We start from the raw sequence: 8,695 nt of genomic DNA on the forward strand, positions 1-8,695 counted from the left end.
GATAGACTCACACATTTATATATTATTATCTCTTGATAAAACTTGTCTGAATATTATGTAGTTATTTGATTTTTGATTCATATTCATTTGTATTTCTTCTTTTATTTATGTAAGGACACATATTTTCCTATTATTTTCTAATACTTTCCAATTATATTAACCCTTTCCACTCGGATGCCGTCACCTTGGCAACAAAATTCATATAAATCTCGGAATTCGCGAGTGAAAAGGGTTAATAATTGATTATATTGATTTTATTAATTGGCTTTGTAATTAAATATTTATTTAATACACCTTTACCAAATATGGCTACATTTTTAGATAAAAAAATAACTTTATTTAAATTAATAAAGCATTAAATAGTTAAGTTCATTAAGTATTTTTTATTTAAAACTTGTTCTATTTTGTTATAGATTTACATATTTTTCTTATTATCATATATTAACCCTTTCCATTCCTGGATTTATATGAGTTTTGGCGCCGGAGCTGCGGTATCCGAGTGGAAAGGGTTCATATCAATATGATGCGTTTTCAACTTACCGAAAAGGAGAAGTTTGTTTTCACCAGATATTCCAACTTGCTAATTTTATGTTTTCTGGACGTTTCAAGTCATTCTGAATCGAATGAGACCTAATTTGGAAAAACTATATGTATGTGTGTATGTGAGTTGATTTTTGACCTTTCATCGACGTTTCCTAAAAAACGGCTGCACCGGTTTCAAAATGTAAATGAATGATGAAACTCAATAAGGCAAATATCTTAAAATATTTTATATAATATAAGGCCCATGAAAAGTGGGTCATTTATAACCAAGCTCTTATTTGTGCACATAAATAATACAATTGCAAACATTATGAGTTTATCTCCAAGATAACAAACAACATATCAATATATTGATTAGTTTTTAATGAAAACGAAAACCTTATTTTCAAAAAAAGGAATCTTAACTTTCAATGGAATTTGAATTTCAAAGAAATTTCAATTATTATTTATGGGGCGTAACTTAGCACGCTTTAAGTGTCCATTTGGAAAAATTGTCGAGATCTTCAAAATATTTGTCATATCGTAGATATCCTTCAACATCTACAAAAAATATTATATCATTAGAAGTAACTAATTTGATATAAACTCCATCATCCCATAGTTCAACTTCAACTGCACAATATTGATTAGAACTAGCATAGTATTTTAGGTCCTTATATGCAATCATGTGATTTGTAAAAGAATTTTTTAAGAAAAATCGAGCATATTGAACAGATGACTCTATCATCCACTTCGTTCGTTCGTACATCTCCTCTCCCGGCGAAATGACTATTTTCCAAGTTCCATTTCCTGTCATATCGGCCAACTTTAAGTAATGTCCTGACATCACATTCCGTATGCACAATTTGTCAGAATATGCAACTCCTCTGACCTGATCAGGAAAACTTTCAACCAAAGAAGTCAATCTTTTTTTCACATCTGCATCTAAACGGTGTAACTGTAAAGTTTTGCGAATAGCTACTAAGAATTGGATGATGCAATTGCCAGGCTGTCTATATTGTTTAAAAGCAATATACCCTTGCATCTGCAAATACTCATTGCTCATGTAAGAAACAAATACTAAAATGTCACAAACATTTACGTCTTTATCCATTTTTTCAACAATGTCCATGACAAGATCTAAACCTGCACCGTGATCGCAATTGTAAATCTTGTTTACAATTCTATAGGACAACCCTTGTGTAAAAAACTTATTGCCAGATTTGAAATAACTTCTAATTTCAACACTTGCTTTACGTACAACAACATTAAGAACTTGCTTCTTGAGATCTGTCCAATCCGAATTGTTGTAAAGCTCCTTAATAAACGTCGTCATGTTGACTAAATCATCTACAGTTACAGTAGGCTTTGATTGTTTGAACAACTCCTGATACAAAAGCAACGTATTGTTGTGCTTTGGATAATAAACAAAATTAGCAAACTTCAAAACATTACCAAAACTTTCAGAGCTATTTTTATAACTCCTATAAATAACTTCGTCGTAATTGGAGGCAAAAACAAATTTCAATAAATTTTTGGCCTGTTCAAAATCACCTTTACTGATGGCATCTCCGCAATTGATAGCCAGCGTATATCTATTCAGCAACGCTAATTGATTTTTATTGCTGTTGATCAACATCAGCAACTTATTATACTTTTGTGAATCGTGTTTTTGCAAATCGTCCAATTTTTTTTTGACATTCTCCAAATCTCCTTGCAGGATGGCCAAAGCATCCTGCTGACTAAAACCGGCGTCCAAGATTTCAGAGATGACGCTGGAAGATGGCGCCACGAAATGTTGCGATAATGAAGCGCTAAAATTCAACCAAAGCAAAAATGAAATTAACAATTTCATGGTCGGAGGATACTAAAGCACTGATGCTTTTGATGCCTTTATTGTATTTATATGCACTGGCCAGACAACATTTGTTTAACTGCCTACTCATCCAGGGATGTAGAACCAGAACACTAGTTGACATTAATTTTTAGACTTGCTGAGTTTTTTTAAGCCAAAGAAAAACCAACAGTTGCGAATTTTGACATTGCTCAAATGTCCAAGACTTCGATCGCCACAACTATATAAAGAAGTAACAAAGCTGTTGGTTAAGGAAAAATACCAATACAAGTTTCTATAAAGAAGTTTGTATAAATAAGTATTTCCATGCACAATAAAGCATCCTAATAAAATCAACTTTCCTACTGGTTTGTGTTGATTTAAAAGTAAAACTAGGCATTATTTGTTTAATGACAAACAAATCGTTGTTTTCAAATCTGTGAAATTCTATTTATAAAATAAAAACATAAAATCCGGTACATCACAAACGTTTTACTCAGAAGGGATTAAGTCAGAAGAATAAAGGGTTCACCTCGGCAAGATGGCAAAAAACAGACGTCCTCGCCACCCGCTCTAAATGATTCAGTTTAAACTAGCACACACCTTTGCAATTATATAAAAAACTAGCAAACCCGACGAACTCCGTTTCGCCACCAGATGGTTTCGTGAGAAAGATGAAGAAATTTTTTATTTGTTTTATATTTGAAAAGGAAAAATTTGATTTTATTGCACAACAGTAATGAATTTATTTCGATTACAAAAATGAAGTGTTTTTTAGTTCAACTTCTCTAAGTAAATGAAAGTGAATCCGCAAATTATCCGTTTCATGGAAGTGATCTTTGGTAAACCTCATTTTTTGTTTTTTGGTCTGACGTTAACACAAAGCGGATGGTTTTCCAACTCGTGAACAGGCAACGTATAACTGCCCATGTGAAAAACAATGATTTTCTAAATAATATATTTGAAATTTACCCCGCAAACCCAAGCGATTGGCCTTGCGACTTGTTATTGTGAACGCAAGGCGAACTGGAAATTGCAATCGTTTGAAGTCAAACCAAATCGTCAGCAATTTTTGATTGAATGGTGAAATTCAGTGCGTGTACATCATTATTCTTTGCGGCAAGAATTGTTCGTTGACTTAACCAAGCATAATTCTGATAATTTTCACTGTTGTCATTACTTGAATTTTTAATTACGGTGCGTGAAGTTCCAGCAATTTGCATTAAGGCACGATGCAGTCGTGATATTAATCGCAGATATTATTAGATAAAAACTAATTTATATTTTTCCGATTAGTGTCCAATATTTGCTTCAAAATAATGCATTTAGCGAGAAACAAAAACTAGTTCCGCATACCTGAATTCAAATATGCTAAAATACTGCAAAAAGGTCATGGATTCAACATTTTTTTGCATAAATAAATAGACATTGTTTATAAAATGGCATCCTACTGAACTCAATACAATGATTAAGAAAATGTTATACTTATTCCAAGGCCAATTTGCAAAACTAATTTCAATAATCACTCTTCCAGGAATTTGTACGAATTTTATTTTGAGTACAATGTCTGAATCAGTGTTTCCCAACATGTGAGGGGGGTGGTATTGGTGAGCCAAAAGCTTATAGGCACATTTTTTCGGTTCAATTTTTTTTTAGTTGAAGTGTATTTAAAAATATATTGGCAATCAAAACATTTTTAAAAATCTGGGACAAAACATCTTAAACCGGGACAAATATTGTTTTTAGAAAAAGCCGGGACACAAGGCGGAAAATCGGGGCTGTCCCGGCCAATCCGAGACGTATGGTCACCTTACTAAGACGCATGACTGCACCAGCAAATACTTAGGATTTAGACAGTTTTCAGTACCATTTTACGTGAAAAAAAAATTATTGAGAAATTATTATTGAGAAAGTCGAGTATTTACACGTTCATGGGAAGTTCATGCAATTTGTCTTATAATTACAGCAAAATACCATTTACACCTAGTTTTAATTCTATTCATAAATTATTTTGTTTATTTAATGTTTTATATAATTATTAGCTGAATGATGACACGTATCTAGTGTCGAAACGTATAAATGAATGACAAATTTTGTTCACATATTAAAAAAAAAATAGTTTAGGACTCCATTTTGAATTTTAAACTTGCCGTAGGTTAAATTATTGTAGTCGTTCGAAAATTTAACGTAAAATTTTTTGCATATCTTTACGTTTCAGAGGTTTCTGAACATTTTGACGTACCTTCTGTTAGAAAAATTGGATGTATATTTATGTGTGTAGATACAATTTTTCGCGACGTTTTGGGGAGTAGCGCTCAACCGATTTGAATGATTCAAAAACATTCGATTCTTATTAATAAGGAGACGTGCTGATTAGCTTTTGGCAAAGGCAGGTCCAGCCGTTTCGTAGATACAGAGCAAAGAGTGCAGAAAATAGAAATCGAGTTTTTGAGAGAACGGAGCATCCGATTTGAATGACCTAAATAACATTCAACTCGTAATGACGGGGAGAAGTGGTGATTAGTTTTGGGCAAGGCAGACCCAGCCGTTTCGGAGATACGGAGCAAAGAGTACAGAAAATGGCAATTCAGTTTGTGAGATTCCCTTGATAAGGAGACTTGCTGATTAGTTTTTGTCAAAGGCAGGTCAAGCCGTTTCGGAGATACGGAGCAAAGTGTGCAGAAAATAGAAATCGAGTTTTTGAGAAAACGGAGCATCCGATTTGAATGATTCAAAAAACATTCGACTTGTATTGACGTAATAAAGAATGGATTACGTTTTTGCAAAGACGGGTTCAGCAGTTTTGGAGAGACATGCAAAAAATGTTAACAAAATGTCATTTGACGGTCGAAGAAAAAAATTTGCAATTTGAATCAGCCAATATGAATGGGTTGCAAAAAAGCAAAAACTTTCAAGCAATATCAATATTTTCCAAAAAAAAATTTTAGTACTTAAAAAATAATCAAATTTTTGAAAGAATATCAGTATTTTCAAAAAAGGCCATATTTTTTCAAAATTCATTTTTCCTGAAATTTTCAAAAAAACCTTTGAAACTTTTGTTTTCTGAGCTTTTAATAATTTTAAATGTCGGTACGAGAAGTTCCAGCAATTTGCCTTAAGCCACGATGCCATACACCACTAGTTACATTCGATGTGTTACCACATTCTAAATACTGTTTTACCAAATTCTATTGCAATAAAACTATTTAAGTTGATAAAGATAATAAACCTAATTACTCTTATCCATTTTTATCTAAAGTATTTTTTTATCTAACGGTTTCCAAAAGTATTTTTTTTAGCAGTTTCTCAATGGAATGGATGTATGTGTGTGTGCGTGTTTTCGTGTGTGTGTGTATTTGTGTGTGTGCAAAAAAGTTTAAATTTTTAAAAAATCAAAATATAAAAAAATCTAATTTTTCAAAAAACATTTGTTTTTAAATTCCATAATTTCTCAAAAATCTAATTTTTTCAAAGTTTTGCAAAGTTTTTTTTAAAAAAATTAATTTTTGTTCTTGGAAGTTCCTGCAATTTGCCTAAAGGCACGATGACAAACACCACTAGTTGTATTTTTTTCAACATGTATCCTCAAGTTATATATATTCACAGTACGTGCTGGAATGATGTAATACAAATCCTGTTATTCTTTAATAGTTCTAGGTAAATTGTAAATATAAAACCATATGTTTTATCTGTTTATTAAATGAGTGAGTCGTTTGTTTAAATTGAATAAGAGACTTCGTTATTGTGCCGCGCCCCCCACACATGTAGTAAAGGTGCATTCGCATTCTAAGGGCTCATCCACACTGGAATCAAGGAATCTTTTAAAGACATTAAAGAGACGCAAAAATTTATATTTGTGTGTGTAAAAATTTAGGAAATATTAACCACTTAAAAAAAAGAAACACGTATCTACTAGCAAAATTACTTCTTTATTCGCACAAGGCTAAAATCAGAATCATTCCTAAACCAGATATAAAAATGTAACATAGGATATTTTAAAGTGGTACCAATATATAGAACATAAAAAATTTTCACTTAAAACACAGTAATCATAATAGATGGCGCTACCAATAATCATAATATTTATTTTAGGGTAAGTTATTGTAATATCCAGAAATTGAAAATGAATTTTTTTGCATCTATTTACGTTTTAGCGTTTCTGAACATTTTGGCATACCTCAGAAAAAATGGATGTGTGTGTGTGTGCGTGCGTGTGTGTATGTATATGTGGATACAATTTTTCTAGATGTTTTCAGGAGTACCGCTCAACGGATTTCAATAATTAACTGGTGTATGACATCGTGCCTTAAGGCAAATTGCTAGAACTTCTCGTACCTTAATGAAATATTCGAGAAATATTATATGTTTTCAAATAGATTATTATAATACTGTAACTTTCATCATTCTTATTTTATATACAAAATATAAGAGCTTTTGAATCGGACGACGACGACTTTTATTTAACTTGATAAATCGGATTTAAAATGAAGGACATTGTGTAATCTTTATAAGAATTATATAAACCGAAAAAAGTTTGAACTAGTGGTGTACGGCATCGTGTCTTAAGGCAAATTGCTGGAACTTCCCGTACAATAAAGTATTTTTTTAAAAAAAGATCTTTTTTTTGAACTTTGCAAAAATTAGAATTTTGAGAAATTTTAAATTTCTGAATTTTTTTTTTGTTTTTTTAATTTGGAGTATTTTGGAAATTTTGAACCCTTTTTTAAAGCAATCCCACTGCTTTAGATGCTTAGAGATGAAATATCGAAGCGCGTAAGCGCTGCGTCGCCGTTTAACGGACAAACGACGTTACGGAGCTCATAGAAATGTAAACAAAATTCATTCTTATTGAAATCACAATGAAAAAGATTTTTTACTTTTTTTTACTAGATCTCCAAAACCGCTAGGCCTGCTTTCCCAAAATTGTTAGTTTTTCATCTTGTCAATACAAGTAAAATGTTTTTTTAATTAAATCGGACGCTCCGTACTCTTAAAATGTGAGTTACCGTTTTTGGCACTTTTTGCCCCGTATCTCCGAAACGGCTCGACCTGTCTTCACGAACTAATCTCCTTATCCATACGAATCGAATGTTTTCTGAATTATTGAAATTGGTTGATCCGTGTTCTCAAAATCGTCGACGTAAAATTATATCCGCACATATATATTATACATACTCACACCCATACATCAATTTTTATGAAACGTAAAGATATATACAAATTTATATTTTAGATTTTTTTGCGATTACTATAATTTACTCTACGGAAAGTTAAAAAATCAATTCCTATTGATGGGGAGATGTGCTGATTAGTTTTTGGCAAATGCAAGTTCAGCCGTTTTGGAGATGCGGAACAAAGAGTGCAGAAAAAGAAATTTAAATTTTTGGTAATACTGGGCATCCTATTTGAATGATTCTAAAAACAATAGATTCCTATTGATAAGGAGATGTGCTGATTAGTTTTCGGCAAAGGCAGGTCCAGCCGTTACAGAGATACGGAGCAAAAAGTGCTGAAAATATAAATCGTGTTTTTGAGAGAACGGAGCATCCGATTGGAATGATCTAAAAGTATTCAATACGTAATGATGGGGAGGAGTGGTGATTAGTTTTTGGTCAAGGCAGGTCCAGTCGTTTCAGAGATAATGAGCAAAAAGTGTAAAAATGACAGTTTTTGAAAGAACAGAATGATTTGAAAGAACATCCGATTCGAGTGATTCAAAAAACATTTTGCTTGTGAAGAAAAAAATATTTTTTTTTTAATTCCAAAACAAATTTTTTTTCTTAATATTAAAAATGATTCGGATTTTAATTTGAAGCCTAAAATTTAAAATTCTAAAACTCACTTATATACGTCTTTGCGATTCAGTTTACGCAATTCTTAGAAATGTGAGATAAGATCCTTTATTCTAACTCCGCTTGATATTTTGCCTATGAAGTACGAATAATAAAAGTTACAGTATTTATAATAATCTATTTGAAAACATATAATACTCCTTGAATATTTCTTTACGGTTTGGGAAGTTCCAGCAATTTGCCTTAAGGCATGATGCCATGTACTACAAGCCCATTCTGTTTTTATTGTTATTCATAAGTAATACTATAATAGATAATATAAGGAAATACTTATACGAGTATACTCTGTCTTTAGAGAGAATATGATAATTCTGCTGACGAACAAACTATTTTAAAACTAGTTGCAAGTGGCATTTTGCCTTAAGGCAAGTTGCACGAACTTCCTGAAATGTGTAATAATTAATTTTATGTAATGACTATTTTCACTTGAAAACATATTCATATTGCTATCTATGAAAACCGATGTCACTGCTGCTTGACATCAGGC

This window comes from Ctenocephalides felis, unplaced genomic scaffold (genome assembly GCF_003426905.1).
Source record: "Ctenocephalides felis isolate EL2017-DRISC unplaced genomic scaffold, ASM342690v1 CF-g0.4_SCAFFOLD_00845, whole genome shotgun sequence".
Classification (NCBI taxonomy): Eukaryota; Metazoa; Arthropoda; class Insecta; order Siphonaptera; family Pulicidae; genus Ctenocephalides; species Ctenocephalides felis.